At 32.0% G+C, this 10291-nt stretch overlaps 1 protein-coding gene across 2 annotated transcripts in view; it reads right to left on the bottom strand.

Moving 5' to 3' along the window:
* The window catches only part of LOC115876418 (monocarboxylate transporter 12-like), a 31739-nt gene extending 23116 nt beyond the window's left edge, over positions 1-8623 (bottom strand). Inside the window, exon 1 of one of the 2 annotated variants that reach the window (XM_030892196.1) lies at positions 8468-8623. The gene's annotated coding sequence lies outside the window, so the exon portion shown is untranslated. Of the gene's footprint in view, positions 1-4273; positions 4378-8467 lie in introns of those variants that run through there. The other variant, XM_030892195.1, reaches the window with a different exon arrangement.
* Positions 8624-10291: the final 1668 nt, after the last annotated feature.

A 10291-nucleotide genomic window follows, 5' to 3' on the forward strand; every position in this document is an offset into this window, starting at 1 on the left:
AATGAATCACAGCATAGTGTTGAACATAAAATGGCTAGTTTAAATTTCGTAGTTCATATATTACTTAGTTTCCCACTTTCCAACGAAAGATATGAAATAGAAAGAGATTACATTAGGAATGTAGCTGAGTGTAATGGATATTCTCCTTCACTAGTTGATAAATTAATTAGAAAACGTAGGTATACGTTAATGATTTCTGAAAATTGACTTTTCAAGCGGAGAAAGATACGTCTAAATATTTTTCAATACCGTTTGATAGAGAGTTATCCCGTGGTCTAAAAGGAATTTTTTAAGAATGTCAATTATAAACTTTTGTATAGTGCTAATAATAAATTACAACAATTATTAGGTAATCCAAAGGATAAAACACCTCCACTGGAAAGGTCGGGTATTTATGAAATTTCTTGTAAAGATTGTAATCAGAAATATGTTGGGCAAACTAGAAGATCAATATTAACTAGATTTAAAGAACATTTAGCTCAGATAAGATATGGTAGACCGGATAAATCTTGCGTTGCCGAACATATTGTTGATAAAGAACATTGTATAGATCTTAATAATTTAAAATTAATTAAACAAGTCTCAAATTACAGGCAATTAGATGCATATGAAAGCATCAGAATTAATAAATGTAAAGATAGTATGAACAGAGTCAACGGCCCAATTCCTTCAAGTTCTTTGTTCCTACTACTCTAGTGGCGGAAATTAACTGTTACGCTCAGTTGGCTCTGATTCGGTTGGCTAGATTTTGCCACGCCCACTCGGTACCTACTGGGCGAGTATACAAACGCTCAACTTAGATTGTACTTTAGTTTATAATCATCTGCTGATGATGCTAACATGGTTAGCGAAACGCGCGTCCAGTGTAAAAGTAAAAGTGTTTTGGTGTATTGTGGTGATTTAGTGTAATTTTATTTTGAAATCTCTTTTTTTCAAATTTTTATTTTGTTTTGAATTCGGCTAAAGGTATTGCGGCGGGTTGCTGATGGCTACCTCCTGCACCGTTTGCTTCTTGGTTTCTATTTTTTTGGGATCGTTGTCATCGCTTGCTAATTCCTTACCGTACTGATGATGCTGGAAGGCAGTTACACTAGTGTACACTGATGTAGGTGTGGTTGTTGTGTGTATGTTTACAATAGGGTACACTGGTGTATACGGTTACGAGTTTGTTGAGGGCTTTGCCGACTAATTTTTCCTTCTGTTTCTATATATTCCCCTCACTATTTCAATTTTTATTTTATATAAATAATATAGTAATCCAATTTACTAGAGCCAATAAAAGAAGAAAATGTAAAATTGTTTCTAATTAAGTTACTAAATAGACAAGATAATTCAGTAAATAAATAACATGTATAGAAATTTAACTAGGTAAATGCTTTGTCATAATATGTTAAAAATAAATTGGTTCTAGCTAAAAATAAAACAAAGCTGATCAAATAAGTTGCACATTCTGACAGAATCTAGACAACAAAGTAATTAATTAATAACAAAAGAAAGGTTATTCAATATCCATTCTTAATTAGAAAACCGCTGATTTATTAATGGAAATATTTCTACATAGGGAACAAGAGACGAAGATAAAGTTGACCTATCTCAACATTTGATTTGTTACTCAAATACTATTAACAGAATTAGTCAGTCAGTAAAGTAATAATAATCTATTTTGATTTCCTCGTATTTTATTTCTATTCGGGGGCAATGCTATATAAATTAATTACCTTTAGTTTTTCGAAATCGATTATGTTCAATCAGTTAAAAATATAACAAATTCAAAATTATTCATTTATTTGTTTGAGAATTTCAATTATTAATAAATTCCAAAATAATTCATTATACTCCAGAACACATACATACTTATTTGGCAAATATACTTAATAATATTGCTTAATTTATCTTTATTTTTTCACTTCATATACTGAGATACAAAATTATTCTCAGAAAATAAATGCCTCAGTACTTAGGCTTAATCTCTTGCATTCGCCGCTATAACTTTTTTTGATTTTTAAAGTAAAACTTATTTACGTAGGCCGTGACACACGAGTTAGCGTCATGAAAAGTGGTAACGATCGAAAAAGTGGTAAGCCAATGCGGAAGTTGAGATGAGTCTTGGGAGCATCGTTACTCGGGCCCTACGTGTATGTATCTTACATAATATTTTGACAACGTTTTTGCACTATAAAACTCCATCATCAGTAGCAAAAGTTGTCATTTCCGGTGAAACAGGAAATGAGCGAAAGTAATTTAAACGTCAACCAATCCTCAATGTCCTATTACTAACATGCCAAATCGTTTTTATCTGAAAAATTATAAAGTTATAGGGTTTATGTTTTTCAAAAGTGTATCATACTTTTAAAAAACACCCGGTAATAACATAACAATTAGGCTAATATAAAGTCGAATATAAATAGTTACAGTAATTACATTACATATTACAGATATAGTTAAAAATTTTGGCGAAAAACTAAAATTGTTTGATAATAAGTAATAATAAATTGATCCCCTCTAAATCCATATGTAAAATTGTTTACCATATTTGGCTTAACGCAATAATCAATTAGCGTTGTTAACTGTAGTATTGAATATCATATATCCATTAACTGATGATAAATTATAGACTAATATACGCTAAAACAAGGTTTACAGTGGCCTAATATTGGGGTTTTTGGACTCGTTACGATGGAACAGAAGTTATCATTAAAATAAGCTATCTTGCAAATATCGCAAATAAATAAATAAATTGTTCTGATATTGATATACAAATATTATTGTGCACATATTATGTATTGAACGTCCCCCACACTTGACTACACGAAAGCTAGCTGAAATATTCAAAATTTATTCTATTCTCAAAGGTATTCCAATTCAAAATGATTCGAAATGTATTCAATATTCAAATCTATTCGATTTGCAAAAGTATTCGAATTCACATAGATTTGAAGTATGTTTGATTCTGAAAAGTAATCGGTTTCAAAAATCATCCAAAATAACTCCTTTTTGTCAGGAACAAAGAAAACCAACACAGGTTTGTCGAAACAAGGACGCAATATCCACAGAAAGTAAATGTTTGGGCAGGGATATTCGGACACAATATTATCGGGCCATTATTTCTTACGGGAAATTTAAATGCAGAATATTATTTGGAACTACTCGAAAATCATATTTTACCTGCTTTACATGAAGCCGCTAGGGAAAATCAGGAAGTTTGGTACCTACCAAATGGATGGCTGCCCGGCACATAGTACCCTGGCTGTTCGGGAATATTTAGACAATAGTTTTAACGGAAACGTTATTGGCCTAAATCATATAGTAAATTGGCCAGCAAGGTCTCCTGATATTTCGCCAAATGATTTCTCTCTCTGGGGCCATTTAAAAAACAGGATATACAAGGATAAAAAATACCCAAATCTAGACGAGTTAAAAAATACTATTTCTGCCGAATGCAATAGAATTTCAGTTTACCAACTAGCGAATGTAAGAAGGGAATTTTATGACGCCTGGGTTATTGTCTAGCAGTCGATGTAGGAATATTTGAACATCTTGTTAAATCCTAAAGTTCTAACCATTTAATAGTACCTAAATTAATAAGTTATTAAATATTGTAATAATACTATAATTAACCTTGTAATTGATTACTTTATTTTACTCTAATTCATATTAATTTGTATTCATAAATACATTTTTAAGATTTCCGATGTAGGAATGCGTTTTCAATAATAATAAAGCACTAAATAGGTAAATTTCTGAAATGACAACTTCATTTGACAGTTATCTTTTACCTTGACTGGTGCTCATAAGTAAATACAGGGCCATAAGAAAGGAGAAATATTTAAAAAGAAATCGGCGATAACTCGTAAACGAGCTAATCAAAAATATCTAAAGTTATTCTTTTGAATGTGGGTTTTAGTGATCTTCAATAAACCTAAATAGAATTATTCTCTAAAATAATTAGGGAAGCCAATAATTGACCCCATTAAAATTTACATGGGATTTCCAATGTCCCGTCCGACGATGCAACACCCGGTATAATTAAAACATTGCTACTTCCTGTATTCTATAATTAACATAAATAACAAAATTAATTTCTAATCCAATTAAAATCTAGAGGTACTCACGACATTAAATTAACACGTATTGTAATATCTACTATGATTAGTACCTAATACTTAAAAAGTTTTAAAAATATTTTTATATATTTACAATATACATATACTGCGCTATTGTTGGATTGAAGTATAAATTTTAAGAAACATGGTAAATCACAAACATCACTTACCACAAAGAAATACTATTTCCGATACACTCAGAAGAAAATCTTTTAATTCAATCACAGCATCGTACGCAAGATCAACAAACTATTTTAATTTTTAAACTGACAACAATTATATCGAAGTGTTCGGTATTAAATCCTCCGACAGATAACATATCATTTCTAGCTACCATAGGCGTAGCAGTTATTTATTTTTTTTTTAAATAAAAATTCAAATAAAAATTATTGCTTTTAAAACCAGTTTATGTATAGTTTTATACAGTATTAATATTATAGGTTGTAGTTGGTTGCTTGGATTTTTTTGGGACTAAAACAGTAGTAGCCCATTTTTTGCATACTTTGTTCAGTATTTCATGTGGGGGAAGGGTGTACAAAATGACATAGTTGGGTAAAATGACAGATTACTTGTATTTCGGGAAATAAATATGCTGCTGAACCTGTGCCTTGGGTGCACTGATGGAAATTTAGTTCTGTTTTATCTCTCAAAATTTTCGTAGGTGTGTAAAAGTACCAAATTTCAAGAAAAACGGTTTACCGATGTTCTTAAAAGTAAACAACTTATTCAGGAAGTATTTTAGGGTATATGTTCATAGAAACTTTTTGTTTTATTTTTATCTGGAGAATCACTCACCAAAGTTAGATAGACTATTTTTTGACACCCTATGCTTATTTTTTATCTTCTAAAATTGATTCAACAGTTCATTAGATATTCTATATAATAAAAAGTAAATTAATTTTGTGTGGCGATCTAAATATTGACTTTTTCAGTGTGTGTGCAGCTAGGGAGTCTCTCCAGTCCATTTTTCATTCTTTTGGTATACTCATGCATGTTGACTCACCAACTAGAATAACTAAAACTGGCTCTAGTACTATAGATTATGTCGTGTCGTCTTTTGACCCGGAATTCGTCGACTGTAGAGTCCTTCACTCAGGTTTCTCTGATCATGAAGTATTGACAACGTTTTTGCCACATTCCAAATGCAAAAATACCTCGCGCAAATTGGGCCGTATTTTTTCGGATAAAAATTTTCTAAATTTTCACCACCTATGTCTAACAACTGAGTGGGTTGTCCTCTCGGCTGACGTCGATTCCGAATTTTCTAGATTTATAAATACCATGTCTAATCTGGCGTGCAAGGCGTTTCCTCTTAGGCCTATCAAAAGTAAGCAAGGTATACCCTGGTCTACGACCGGCTTGCGTATATCTGCAAAGAACATGCGCTCATTATCTCACCTTAAAAAATTCACCGACAGCGTTTTCTTTCATAATTACGTTAAACTTTATAGAAGGGTTTATCGTAAGACTATAAACGCTGCCAAGGACATTTATTATAATGGGAGGCTAGCCAAATCCGGTAATGTTGTTAAAGAGACTTGGGCTATTGTAAATGACTTAAGGAATAAGACTTCTTCGTCTGGCACAGTCTTTAATTCACCTGAAGATTTAAACACTTACTTTGTTAATGTGGCTAAAAATTTAGTGAACACCATAACTCCTTCCCATGATTCACTTTCATATCTCCCTAAAGCAAATGAGAATTTACACAGTTTCTTCTTCACGCCCGTAGCATTAGATGAGCTCCGTAGTACAATTAAAAGTATTAAAAATAAATTTCATCTGGGACTGATGGGCTTACTCTCAAAATGTTCTCTGAATTTCCGGAATGCACATTAATCTATCTTACTACTTTAATTAAGAAGTCATTCCAAAAGGAGTTTTTCCAAACTACCTTAAGACAGCAATAATTGTTCCTCTGCATAAAGGAGGAGATAAAGATCAAGCTTCTTCGAACTATCGCCCAATTGCTCTCCTGCCCACATTATCTAAGATCATTGAAAGATTGGTTAAAAAAGGCTTCTATCTTTTCTCCTTAAATATAAAGTACTTTCTACCCATCAATTTGGATTTCTAAGTAACAGTTGCACAAATGATGCTTTTTAATAATGTATACTCTAGCCTGAATAACCATCAATAACCATCAATCTACAATTTTCTGTGATTTCTCTAAGGTTTTCGACTGTGTAAATCATAATATCTTAAGTGCCGCTCGAATGGCTTAAGTCGTATCTTGGCAACAGAAGGCAGCTTGTGAGGATTGATACGTCTATGTCTTCTTGTAAGCCTATAGAATGTGGTGTCCCTCAGGGTTCAGTACTTGGCCCTATTTTATTTCTGGTGTTTATCAACGACATTGCAAATCTAGACATTAGCGGTAAAATCTGCCTCTTTGCGGACGATACTAGTTTCACTTGGAGCGGCCCAGATGTTACGGCACTATATGATACTATATCCAGTGACTTACGCACCATTAAATCTTGGTGCGATTCTAATCTCCTATGCCTCAACCTTTCAAAAACTAAAGTTTTGTCATATAAAAGTACTATACAACCTTTTGTACTTGACGTCGTGGACTCTGTGAGATTCTTAGGACTTGTTGTGGACAACTCTTTAAAATGGGACTTGCACATCGAAGCCTTATCAAAGAAACTAAGCTCTGCCTGTTTTGCGCTAAGATCAGTGTCTAAGGAACTTAACTCATCAACCCCTAGAATGGTCTATTATGCCCTTTTTGAGTCGCATCTTCGTTATGCCCTTCCATTCTGGGGTACTTGCTGCGCGACAAAAATTTGATCGTATTTTCAAACTTCAAAGAGAGCAGTTCGATACTTATTGGGACTAAACAGTAGAACTCACTGCCAGAATTTCTTTAAAAATTTCAAAATACTGACTCTTCCTTCCTTATTCATTTTGAATCCGTTTGCTTAATCCGCAAGCACATATTCTCTATTCCGGAAAGGCCTTCTCACAACTATCCACACTTAGGAATGCAGAGCACGATATTTATATGCCAACCCCGAGCTCAGAACTAGTTAAGAGCTCAATACTGTACAATGCCAAGAAAATGTACAATCATTTGCCTTCGAATATCAAGTCACTTTCATTCTTTCCCGCATTTCGCAAAGCTCTGAAATCATACTTACTGGAGAGAGCCCTATATGCGGTAAACGATTTTTTTGTTGTTGTTTAATCATGAACAATTTAGAGTTTTAATTTTAATATTTTGATCATCTCACACACTGGTTAAAGGTCTAGTATTTAATATTTTATAACTCTTGATTTTATGTTATTATAGCATGATTTTATCCATTTACAGTTTTCCTTTTAAAATTTTCTAGATACGCCTGTGTTCTGCAATGTCCATATATGTTTTATTTGTAATTTTATGATGTAATTTTTTTTTTGAATTGATTTGTATTGTATGACATTTTTTGTATTATTTGTATATTTGTTTTTGTGCTTTTTTTGTTTTGCTTTGTCGATGAAGCTGTTTTGGCTTTTTGTACAATAAAGCGTTGTTTTTTTTTAAATCCCAGACTATGTATTTAAAAAATAAATTATAATTGAATTAATTTTCATTGAATTCAAATTTTCAAAAAATTTCTATCACCAATTCTCCATAAACAGCTAACCTACCATAGACCGTGAATCATAGTCAATATCATAGAAATCATATTAGCCCGATGAGGTAGTTATACCACGAAACTGGTAGCGTTTTCAATAAGTATTTACATTAAAAAATAATTTTGGAACTGTTCCGAGAATGTTTCTGTTTCGCTTTATTAAAATAGTTATTCAAAAATATCAAAATTCACAAAAAATTTTTGTTTTAATTAAATACAAACTATAATTTTAAATAATATAAAATATATATTGTTTCGAAAACTAGTCTAAACTAATTTAAAAATAAAATATAATCTTTTAGCCTCGCTTTTAGCATAGTCCATTGTGAAACAAAGAATCTAATTATATATTTTTACCGACTCCGTAATCATACAGAAAAACATCTGTTATATATTTAAATAAATAAGGTCATCTTTATTTATCTATTTAACAAAGCAGAACGTAAACAATATATGTATATTGCTTAATTTGTAGAAATTAAAAAAAAATCATTTAATTCATAAATACAAAGTTAAATACACGACCTGAAACCCTCAAAAAAAATATAAAAAAAAACAATTCAAAGTATGCCTCACATTAACTATTATTATTTATAAAGTAAAGATTAATAAATTAGGCTGTTTGAATTAAGTTTACTGCTTCATATTACTTTTATATTACTGTATTTCATTCGTACACAAAGTATTTATAACACACTAACCGTTTAAAAACAGTTAAAAATGTAATTACCTACTTACCATATGTAAATTAACAGTTTTAATTAGATATTGATAAATTTATTGCCCGTAATTTTTGAAATCATAAACTAATACTGCTAAATATATTCAACGTTTTTCTTGTTTGGTATATGTCGCCTTCATCGGCCAAAAATAAACACAGCCCACGTGATTATCACACGCGACACAAGTGCACTAAACGCGGAACTTTTTGCGGAGAAAACAGCAGACAGCATACATTTATTAACGCAATAAGTAACATAATTAGTTATTTGTAATTATAGTACAATATATATGTTGTTTGCAAATTGGTCAGCTGTATATTTAATTGTAATTAACATCAGATATTGACATTATCGTTGGTATAAAGCCGTAGATTTAAATTAGCAAGTGTCTTTTGTGGTTTATTGCACGACGGCGACGTAATGAATTAAAAATAAATTAAGAAAACTTTCGTTTTTTAAGTGATATAAGCACAACGTAAGGCGAAGACATATGTATTAAAGACCCTGAGGTTGAATAAACCTCAAAGAAACTAGTTTAAACAATTTCCGTAAACCGACTGACGGCCAGGCAACGAAATCATTCCACCGCACCGGTTCCACAGACCATCACTTCAATACCTTTTCATAAATTCATTTTGAAACTAAAATAGAGTTCATCAAAAGGCACACTTCCCATTAAGAATATCTCTTCAGGCAGGGCCGTTCCTGGCGAGCGTGCAGTGCGTGCACGCACGTAGGCGCAACATTTTGGGGGCGCAAAATCAAAGGGTCAATCAGTACTTTGTAACAAAAAACGATACGCTTTCTTGCCAATAAACAAATACTTAAACCATCATAGGATAATTGTTCCTCTCTACAATTTCCTGTCTCACAATGTACTGTTTTTATTGATTTTATGGAAAGCACTGTTCATTAAAATGTTGTATCCTATGTTATAGGGCTTCATAGGGATCATAGTTGTCGATTTTCGAAAGAAATCAGTACATGTATATTATTTCGTATATTTTTCTTTTTATTGATACTATGGAAAGCACTGTTCATTAAAATGTTGTATCCTATGTTATAGGGCTTGTTTCTCTCTACAATTTCCTGTCTCACAATGTATCGTTTGTGTCCGGGAAGGGTTCATAGTTGATGATGAAGATATTAGCAAAATTATAATAAATACCAAAAAATAAGCCCTTAATTACCTTATTTTTACAACACGGTATAAGTAGCCCTCTTAATTATGCCTATTCTAACAAAAAAATAAGATAGAAGTTAGTTTATTTTAATATCGACGAAATACCAGAATACCATAATACCAGAGGTAAAATAAAAACACTAAATCACCACAATACAACAAAACACTTTTACTTTTACACTGGACGCGCGTTTTGCTAACCATGTTAGCATCATCAGCAGATGATTATAAACTAAAGTACAATCTACAAGTTGAGCGTTTATATACTCGCTCAGTGGGCACCGAGTGGGCGTGGCAAAATCTAGCCAACCGAATCAGAGCCCACTGAGCGTAACAGTTAGATTTCCGCCTCTAGAGTAGTAGGAACAAAGAACTTGAAGGAATTGGACCGTTGTTTCTGTTCATAATCTAGTTAATATTGATCTTCTAACTAGATTTAAAGAACATTTAGCTCAGATAAGATATGGTAGACAGGATAAATCTTGCGTTGCCGAACATATTGTTGATAAAGAACATTGTATAGATCTTAATAATTTAAAATTAATTAAACAAGTCTCAAATGACAGGCAATTAGATGCATATGAAAGCATCAGAATTAAAAAATGTAAAGATATTATGAACAGAGACAACGGTCCAATTCCTTCAAGTTCTTTGTTC

This window comes from Sitophilus oryzae, unplaced genomic scaffold (assembly GCF_002938485.1).
Source record: "Sitophilus oryzae breed Bouriz unplaced genomic scaffold, Soryzae_2.0 scaffold_1436_pilon_pilon, whole genome shotgun sequence".
Taxonomy (NCBI): domain Eukaryota; kingdom Metazoa; phylum Arthropoda; class Insecta; order Coleoptera; family Curculionidae; genus Sitophilus; species Sitophilus oryzae.